We start from the raw sequence: 9,769 nt of genomic DNA, 5'->3' as shown, positions 1-9,769 counted from the left end.
TCTGGAATGTTAGCACATGACAGAGTGTTCTTCCTGACCACATCCAAACTCAGGGCTGAAGTAGTAATGAAAGGGTACAAAAGTTGAAAAAAGAAAAGGAAAGGAAAGAAAAGAAAAGAGAGAGAGAGGCTATTCTGCCAGCTCCTAAGCTGAGGGTAGACACCAGAGGTTCTGGTCTTGCCCAGAACGGGCACCGGCTGGAGCCTGGGGAGGGGAACTTTCTCCGAGTGACGCGTGTACGTGAGGGACAATGGGGTGGGCAGGGCAGGGCACAGTGGGAATGAAATGGCATGTTCTCATTCTCATGACTCTGACTCATTGAGATTGACATTTTTTAAAGCCACGGATCGTTCCCTTCCCTTTTAGGGGCCTCATTCCTCTACTTCTAGCACCGAAGTGTTGACGTGCTTTCTCCCCACTTGCCCTTTGAAAGTCCATCTTGTACGGGAATGCTGAGGTGCTTGCTGTTGATAGTTCAACACCTCACCCCTGGGAAAGAAACAAGGAGATCCTGGAGACCCTGTCTTTACTGCAAGGAGCAGATCTCCCAAGGAGGAAATCTGAGACACTAGGTAAGCGAAGAAGGCATTTGGGTGGGTGGGTAGGAGCTTCCTAGAATTTTTCCAACTGTGCCTACTGTTCTAAAGGCGTAATTGATTACGTCTGACCTTCCTTCTCTGCATCTATCATTCCCTCTCCGTCCCCGCTTTCCCTCTTTTCTCCCATAAAATCTTTTACGGAGCCTCTGGTTATATCCCAGGCATTGCCTATGTACTATACTGGGGATTCAGAGATCAATAATGCTGTTATTCATTTTGTGGTTTGTGAGCGGAAACACAGGTGAGCTGATCAGTGTGCCAGGTGTAGGCAAAGAAAGGCTCTAGGGGAAGGAGAACCAAATGCTAGGGCGCCCCGCCTGGGATGGGGGGTAGGACACTCCGGGCCTTGCTCCTGGAGGGGAAGTGGGTGTTTAGATGGGGTACGAGAGGATGAGGCGCTCCAGGCCCCAAGAGGGGAGGTCGTGTGCCCAAGTCCGCACCGGTGCGTTGCTGGACCAGCGCTGACACCTGGTTCCATAGCCTGTACCCTGGACCTAAACATAAGCAGCTCACCTGGCCCAGGGTGAGGAGGAAGGAAAGGAAGAGTGACCGGAATGAGTCAACCTTCACACAGCAGCAGCCCTGTGGTCACTCTGGTGAGCAGGTAGAGGGGCAGGCACGGATGGACCCAATAAAGCCCGCTTCTTTGAGGTGCTGGGAGCCTGTAGTCACATCACAAGCTGTCTGGCATCTATCCGTTGAGCGCCTGCCCTGGGCCAGGCAGACATCACTCCCTCCCCTTCCGGAGCCCTTGTCGTTGCCCAGTAGCTCCGGGCACACTGTGCTAAGCGGGACTCACTGTTCACGGCTCAACCTCATTTCTGTAGATGCTGTGGTTGCCACTTCTCACCGCTTCCTCAGAAGACCTCCTGCCTCTCCTCCTAACAAAAACCCCCCACTCACGCCTGTTCTCTCTCCTTTCCTTCCTCCTGCTCCCCCGTCAGGGATGCGGAAGAGTTGGGAGCTGACCCCAGGGCAGGTTTCCTGCGAAGAGGGGAGCCAGGGGCCCTGCGGAATAAGCAAGAGTTGGCTGACGCCTGCCAGCTCACTGGACACATCTATTTGGTCCCCTTTACCTGCCTGACGCCCCGCTGAGAGCTTACTCTCCCAGAACCAGCGGCCCAGGGAGAACGGCCACCCCTCCCACAAGAATGCAAATAAACAATTGGCTCTTAATTTCAAGTAGCAAGGACAGGAACCCATCCAGTCAGGAAATCCAAATTGAAGAGTGATTAAGTCATTCAAGTCCCTGGCTGGGTTTAACCTCCAGGCTTCCAGGGCCGCAGATGGCTCTGCATTCCTCTTAGAGACTGGTTGTTTGTTTATTTGTAGCCACAGGTCTTAGGAGAGGACTTCACCTCTCAATGAGGGGCCTCCTTGTTCTTATCTGGCAGCTCTCTGGGTGGGCAAGCCCGAGGACAAGGGAGCCAGGCTGCTTGGGCTTGAACCTGGCTCTGCCACTTGCTGTGGGACTTTGGGCAGATTCTCTAATTCCCCATGCCTCAGTTTCCTCATCTGTGAAATGGAAATAATAAGGCGCCAGCCTCATACCGCTGTTTTGTGGTATGAGGAGAATGACATTAGTTGATATTGGTGATGTGCTTCAAACTATGTGGATGCTTTTAAGAGTTAAACTCACAAAATAAATACATGATGCAGCTGTGGGTGGTACTTGCTTCTCTCTTGTCCTTCGCTCACGATGTCAGTGATTGGACAGAAGGAGTGGATTTAGCAAAGAGGCTTAAGGGCCAGGAATTTTGGGGTCAAACTGACTCCGTTTAAATCCTGACTCCACCACTTAATTAGCAGTTGTCAGAGAATCTCTCAGTTTCCTGGTCTATAAAATGGGGTTATGACTGCACCTATTTCTTAGGATGGTCATGGGGAATGAGCTGTGTCAAGTTCTCAGTGAAGTGCATGGAAATAGGAAGCATGCACTAAGTTTTAGCTATTATTTTCAAACATTCTGCAAAAACAACAACAACAGTGCTGTATAAACACAGCAATTTTAATGGCATAAGTTACAATAAGGCCAAAGCTAACACACTGAGCAAATGTGGCCAGAGCCCCAGCCAGCTCCTAGAAGCTGGCCGTGTGCAAGTTAATGAACAACTTGGCAGCCTGGCGAGGTGTGGACGAGCTACGCTGTCCTGCCTCTGACTCCTGGCTCTCCGGCTTGCTAGAGGCGCGAAGTTGGGCAAGTTAACATCTCCAAACCTCAATCTGCTTCCTTCCACCCACCCTTCCTTCCTTTAATAAAGATTTATTGAGTGTCGACTCAGTGGAGGCACCGAGCCAGGCCCTGGGTCTTCCCCTGCGGGACAGGTCAGGGATGCAGCCCAGGCAGCTGTAAGGGTGAGAGGAGTCCCTGTCTGCTGGGATCCAGGGAGCCCTGATCATGCTAAGCTCATGTCCTCAGCTCACATCTGTACTCAGGATCGTCACCCCTTCTCGCGGCTGGACAGGTCAGGGGAAATCATTGTTCAAAGTCACTCGTTTTGTTTCTGTAGTGGCAAGTGAGCGGGGATAATTTTTCCCAGTAAATTTAGGATATTATTGGTAGATTAGTCATCCAAGAAATTAAAAAAGCAGAAAGCACAGGCTACCAAGTAGACTCAATTAAGATTTCCTCTTGATCTTATGTAGTCCTGGGCTCTTTTCAAAGCAAATTTGGCCAACATACAAGTCTTCTCTCTAGGACAGCATTTCCCCAATTATACTGTGGAACGCTAGATCCTCAACTGTTAATAGTATTCCATGGAAAGAAATGAAATTATTGAATGTTTCTCCCCTGCAGACCACCACCAAGTTATTTTTTTGAAAAAAATATTTTTATTTTTATTGATTTCAGAGAGGAAGGGAGAAGGAGAGAGAGAGATAGAAACATCCATGATGGGAGAGAATCATTGATCGGCTGCCTCCTACACGCCCCACACTGGGGATCGAGCCCGCAACCTGGTCATGTGTCCCTGACCGGAATCGACTCTGAGACCCTTCAGTCCACAGGCCGACACTCTATCCACTGGACTAAACCAGCTAGGGCCAAGTTCTTAACATACTCATGCAATATCACGCTATTGTATGCAGTATTTCCAAACATTATTTGACTAAGGCAGCGGTTCTCAACCTGTGGGTCGCGACCCCTTTGGCAGTCAAACGACCCTTTCACAGGGGTCACCTAAGACCATCCTGCATATCAGATATTTACATTACGATTCATAAAAGTAGCAACATTACAGTTATGAAGTAGCAACGAAAATAATTTTATGGTTGGGTCACGACATGAGGAAGTGTATTTAAAGGGCCAGAAGGTTGAGAACCACTGAACTAAGGGATCTTTCTCCAGCAACACTGGGCACATCCTGTGATATCACCCTTCCTCAGAGATCAATTTAAGAAATGTCCAGCTGGGAGACCTAAGACAGACTTCATTGATGAAAGCCAGGCCGAAACACCCAAACTCTGGTACTGTGAGTATCATATTTATAAGGAGAAGTGAAACAGGTGTTGAGTGAGGGTCTGTGTTCTTGTTAGGCCAGAACTTCCCCGGTTAATGCTGGAGAACGAACAGAGAGTCTTTGTGAAGGGCGGCCATCTACACGTCGGTGTGGCTTACCTTGACTGGAGTGGACACCAGGCCCTGCCAGGGACCGTTGTTCTAGCAGACGGGGCATCTTTGCTCCACCCACTTTCTACCACTGCAGAATTCTCCTCATTCCCCACATCCAGCAGGCAGGCAGCCTCCCGATAGTTGGTGGTTTGGATGAGAATATTTATCTTCCCCAAGCAGCTCTGCAACTCCCTCTTCCTAAATTGGGAAAAAGTCGGGAAGAACTTACAATGGGAAAGAAAACTGTGTGCTTGTGGTTATTTCTACCTCTGAAGAGCTGTGTGACCTTGGGAAAGGACTAAACCACTTATTTTAGTCTCAATTTCTTCATCTGTAAAATGGGGATAATAATAGCGTGTATGTCATAGAGTTGTCTGAAGAGAGAGTGTTGTAATGGTACCCGTGTGTGTGTGTGTGTGTGTGTGTGAGAGAGAGAGAGAGAAAGAGAGAGTCTTATGTCCCTTTGTGTCCATTTAGTGTTGCCTCTTAGGTTTCTTGTTTTTTTAAAGGGGCCACTAATCCCATCATGAGGGCCCCATCTTCATGACCTCATCTAGCCCTCATTACGATGGAGAAACATCGATGTGAGGAAGACACATTGATTGGTTGCCTCCCACACATGCACTGACTGGGGCTGGGGATCAATCCTGCAACCCTGGTATGTGCCCTTGATCAGGATTGAACCCATGATCCTTTGGTGTGAGGGCCGATGCTCTAACCACTGACCTGCATGCTCTAACCTGGCCTGCAGGCCAGGGCACAGGGAGGCAAGGAAAACAACTACTCTTTATCACAGTCCAGTGATACAGAGTGCTAGAGAGGAACCACCGAGAGAGGATTTGGGGGGGAAGAGGGCCCTCCGGGGAAAGCCAGGGTTCAGTTAGAACAGTGGTTCTCAAGTGTGGTTTGGGAACCCAGGGAGTCCCTGAAAACTCTCAGAGGCTCACAAATCCAAAACTGTTTTCATGGTGATACTAAGATATTTTTTGCCGTTCATTCTCATTCTCTCAAAAATGTACAGTGGAATTTTCCAGAGGCTATGTGACGTGTGATAACACAACAGGTTGAATGCAGAAGTGGTTGGGAACCCAGCTGTCTTCTATTACACCAGAAGTTAAAGAAATCCACAGAAATGTAAACCAATGCCATTCTTCCCCTGACTTAGAAAAATACATAGTGATTTTTCATAAAATAGGTGATAGTTTTATTACAGTGATTTTATAATAAATTAATTTTAATGTTTAATTTCAAATCCAGGAAGTATTGATAGATATAACCCACAAACAAAAGCTCTTTGGGGTCCCCAGTAATTTTTCAGAGTACCCCGAGACCGAAGGGAGTGAGAACCACTGAGTTAGGGCACCAAGGCTAACAAAATGTTTAGAAAAAAAGGTGAAGATATAGGAGATTCTGCAGATGATGGACGATGAGTTGCAGAACAATAATTAATCCCAATGGGTTAAATCTGAAAAGAAAACAACAACAATACTATACACACTGTTAAATGTGTATAAATTTTTGAGGGGACACCCTGTACAATCAGATGGAATTAAATACTAGCCCTTTAGAATGGATGACAGATATTTCCAAAGACAAAGAAGAGAGTAAAAAAAAAAACAATATACCAGAAATACCCCATTGCTACCAAGAAAAGGAAGCGAAAACTGTTTTATCTGTATCATCCAAACTTCTTCCAAAAAGAACAAACTTCAGGGCTCTCAGTTTTCTTCTGGAAGTTAAGAAGAGAGCAGAAGGCAGGAAAGCTAGTTTTCACGTGCGCATGAAGCTTTGCTGCTGGGCCAAAGGTCACCGATTTTACGCCCTGGCGTTAGATCAGATGCTCAGCTTATTCTCTAATGGTCCCGTTTTTATGGAGGGTGCGATACTGCTGATGTATAGAGAGGGCTGATGCAAGTTCTATATCTAGATGAGTATTTCTCATGAGTAACTACATTAACTTATTTTATGACTGGAGCTCAGAGGGCCTGAAAAACTGTGTGTTTTAACACTGCCCAGGCCTGGGGGACCTACCTATACTCCTCACAACCTCTGTACCAGGCATCAGCAAAGGGTCTTTCCAGGGCCTCCATGTGTTCCATCTACATTAAGGAGCTAAGTTATGGAAGGATATGAGGCTTTCCTTCACTGGCAAGTATTTTTTGACATAGTATGAGACGTTGAAGTTGAAGTATTATGGAAGGAAGTCCAACCTGGAGATCAGACCTTGAACACCTCAGTTCAGTTTATTCCCTACCTGTTATAGATCAGATCCCAAGGCATTAAATGCCATGATTCTGTAAAACTGAAGTGGGTTTCCCTAGTAGGATGGACACCATCAGACCTGGAAGGAGTACAGTGTAGCTCAAGAGCACTGAATTGGGATCAGGGATCCCTGTCCTGTCCGTTCTTGTCTGCGTATAACTTTGGACGAACACCTAACCCCGAACTCAGTCTGGTACGTCTTTGGGGATGGATGTGCGTCATGGGCATGGGGTGGGCAGGCGCTGTTCTGGAAACAAAGGAAAAGTAGCAGAACAGGCCTCTGGATGAACAGGAAGTGGATGGTGCTTTTGATCCCAAGGCCCTAGGGGGGCATCTGCTTCTTTGCCCTGTCTTGAGATGTGCCAGCTTCCCTTCTCTAGCTGCATTGCTGGCAGGGGAACAGGTGAGTAGGTTGGGAACAAGAGAAGGGGAGGGGGGTAGGAAGTGCCTGGGCTTGTGGCAAACTGGAAGCTGCATGCCCTGTCCAGGGGGAGTGGGGTTCCCCAGCTCTAGCTGACTGTGGCCGTGCGGGCCCACAACGTGATCAACGCCAGGTCTTCCAGGGTGTTCAAGGCAAGCCGAAAAACCGTATTTTTGCATGAAGTTTTCTGATGGTTACATGTGAGCAACTATTTTTTTTAAATGTTGACACACTGGGGATCAAAAGATAAACACGGAATGTACATCTAACTGGTCCACGGGCAGCCACTTTTTTTTAAAGAAGTAAATTATGTGATATGTTACAAGTCACAGTCTGCAGCTGCTAGAGTCTGGAGTTCAGATAGTCATGACCTCTTAGCTTTTGTTCTAGATTCATGCTGCAGTGTGTGTGTGTGCGCACACAGGTTCGCATTCCAGTGAAGGAATCTGATGGCTCAGTGCACCTCTTTCATGCCAGCGTTTGTCACAAAGTTTGGCTGCATTTGGGTCAAGAGCTTAAAAGGGGCTGCCTGAGGCCTAACCTTGTCAGCAGGGACCTGGATTGGGCCCACTTTTATTTCAGCGGCTGGTGTGCCTAATAAAGACCTAGAATTTTCCTCTTCCATAAATGAGTGTTTAAATAGTGATCTGTATTGGTTTGTCCTAAAGAAAATTTTTTTTTAAATTTCTTAATAAGAAAAGGCAAGGTTCCAGTGACCTTTAGTTAGAATTTTGGTAAAAATTTGGGTGGTGACAAGTACAATGTATTAATCATCCTTAGGGCAAAGTTCTGATTTACACCAAAATGTCAGCTACTTCTTATTTTAAGAAAATTGACTTTAACCTCTATAAACCTTTGTTCCAGTCTCTGAATACTCTTTTATGGCATCTCCACGGACCTGGCATCGCCTACATTGTGGATACTCCTCTTTACCAGCGAGTGTACTTCTCCCAGAGGGAGCTTCTTTTATCCTTGGCTAGGCCTGGTGAGTATGTTTTAGCTTTTTTTTTTTAAAGTTAATTGCACAGTACCCAACCCGCCATAAGCACTCAGTATAGAATAAATTTGCTAAATGAATACACTTATCCCTTATCATCATTTACTGGGTGCACAGGATATGCCAGGCACTGTTCCAGAATTTGGGGCAATACCAGTGAGCAGAACAAGCCCACGATCTTGTAGAGTTGAGTTGGCCTGGGAAGTAAGAGGTGGTGCAAGCCACTTTTTTTTAAAGAAGTAAATTATGTGATATGTTACAAGTCACAGATGCCATGGAAAAAGAAAAAATAGAATTGAATGAAGGTGGGGGAGGGAGGGAGTTACCATTTTAAATAGACCCAGTAGGATGGAGCTCATTGAACAAAGACTTCAAGGAGACAGGGAGTTTGCAACATTTAATGAATGTTCCCAAGTCAGTCTTCCTGTAGCCTTGTAGAAATAGTTTCCTTTTCACCTCCCCGACCTGCGGGATAATTATAGTCATAATAGCTTAATATCTGTTGCACCTCAGCAGAAACTGTAAGCACTTTCTCTGTATGAATTCACTGAATCCTCATAACAACCCTCAGAGATAGCTACTCTGTTATACCCATTTTCCTGGTTGCAAACTGACACACAGCACAATTAAGTAACGTGGCTTGTACCCTGCAGCCAAGGGAAAGACGTGGCACACAAGCCCCCACCTTCTGGCTCCAGGCTTTGGCGCCGAAGCCCTTGGACCAGCTGCCTGGAAGACATAGCTCAAATTCCCTCCCAGCCCGCACTGCCCCCTCAAGCCTTTCTTTCTTTCTCAGGCACGTGCCTGGCGCCGCGTTCCTTTCACTGTGTGCGATTCTTGGGATAAGATTTAAAGCGTTCCTTTCACTGTGTGCGATTCTTGGGATAAGATTTAAAGCATCTCCAACATGCCGGGGTTTGTACTGAGAATGCTTTAGCTTTCGTTGATGTCACTGGACAAGTGGGGGCACCCAGAGCTCCATCAGTTCCGCTCCCCTTTGGGCGCACCCTGACCAGCCCCTTAGGTAGGCATTGTAAGGCCGCAGTGATAAAAATAAACACGATTCTCTCCCTTCTTCCCCCCAGTTCTGACTTAAAAAGACATATCTTTTCTTCAGCAAATGTCACTGTGGTTTCAAAGGCAAAGTGTGATGTGTAAGTGGGCAGCATTTTTTAAGTATTTCCTGCTCAACCATAGGGTGAAATTATGCAAGGCAGTGAGTCCTGAAAAACAGCTGCGTCTAATTCTTAACACCTGCAAAAGAAAAAAAAAGTTTTGAAAATCATTTTACGTTGTTTTTCATTTTGGGATTGGGTGGTTTTCTATTGTTTCAAGCTCCCAGGGACCTTCCAATTCATGAAACCTTCCGCTGGAAAGAGACTTTGGGAGCTTTCAAAGAGCTTTGCAGATCTAAGGGCCAGGCTTCACTGAAATGATACTTGCACAAATGCACTTCGAACAACCTCTGGAATGGGCCACGGGGCTGCTCCTTAAAACAACAGAAGCTCTAATTCTCCAGGGAGCCTTAGAGTCACCCCTTGGCTTTTCCGTACTGTTTCTAGTCCCGGGTGGGGGGTGGGGAGGGATGATCCCGTCGTGGAGGGGGAAGGGAAAGGGGAGGGGGTGTGTGGTCTTGTGGGAGGGAAGCGCAGCACCGGGCTCCCAGACCTGTGGCATCCTCCCAGGCTTTTCAAGTTCAAGAGTTGGATTTCCTGAAATTGTTGAACTGGATGTAAGTGCAGGCGCCCCCTTCCCCCTCCTGCCCGCCTCCCCGGCAGCGCGAGAGTGGCTGCTGGGGAGGAGTGGGATGGAGGGTGGTGGGGACCCTCGGAGAAAAACTGAAGGGATGAACACTGAACAGGAAAAGTGGAGGAGGGGGT

The 9,769-nt window shown here is 47.2% G+C and overlaps 1 protein-coding gene across 1 annotated transcript in view; it reads left to right on the top strand.

Annotated features, from left to right (window-relative positions):
• Positions 1 to 314: 314 nt before the first annotated feature.
• Positions 315 to 9,769, top strand: part of PRR5L (proline rich 5 like) — a 74,753-nt gene continuing 65,298 nt past the window's right edge. The window contains exons 1-2 of the mRNA XM_015559012.1: positions 315 to 572; positions 7,757 to 7,877. The gene's annotated coding sequence lies outside the window, so the exon portion shown is untranslated. The remainder of the gene's footprint in view (positions 573 to 7,756; positions 7,878 to 9,769) is intronic.

This window comes from Myotis davidii, unplaced genomic scaffold (genome assembly GCF_000327345.1).
Source record: "Myotis davidii unplaced genomic scaffold, ASM32734v1 scaffold94, whole genome shotgun sequence".
Classification (NCBI taxonomy): domain Eukaryota; kingdom Metazoa; phylum Chordata; class Mammalia; order Chiroptera; family Vespertilionidae; genus Myotis; species Myotis davidii.
Note: the sequence above shows the minus strand (reverse complement) of the source record. Positions and strands in the feature narration are given on the sequence as shown.